The sequence below is a fragment of the Hordeum vulgare genome, chromosome 5H (assembly GCF_904849725.1).
Source record: "Hordeum vulgare subsp. vulgare chromosome 5H, MorexV3_pseudomolecules_assembly, whole genome shotgun sequence".
Taxonomy (NCBI): Eukaryota; Viridiplantae; Streptophyta; class Magnoliopsida; order Poales; family Poaceae; genus Hordeum; species Hordeum vulgare.
The window spans coordinates 302,567,366-302,567,574 of record NC_058522.1 but is presented as its reverse complement, the minus strand read 5'-3'; positions in this window follow the sequence as shown (position 1 = coordinate 302,567,574).

Here is a 209-nt window from a genome sequence, read left to right as displayed (position 1 = left end):
GTTTTGTGTGCTAGAAGTCAGTATTGTTATACGCCTTCACTAGTTCAGTGAGAAGCAGGTGATGTGTTCTACATGTTCTCTAAGCATGGCTTATCTTTACTTGAAGATAGTACCAGGAGTTGATTTTGCAGTTATGTGATTTGTGCGCCTTTTTTCTAAAAGGTTCAGGAAGTTCTGCTGAAACAAAATCTAGATAGAAAGCATCCGGA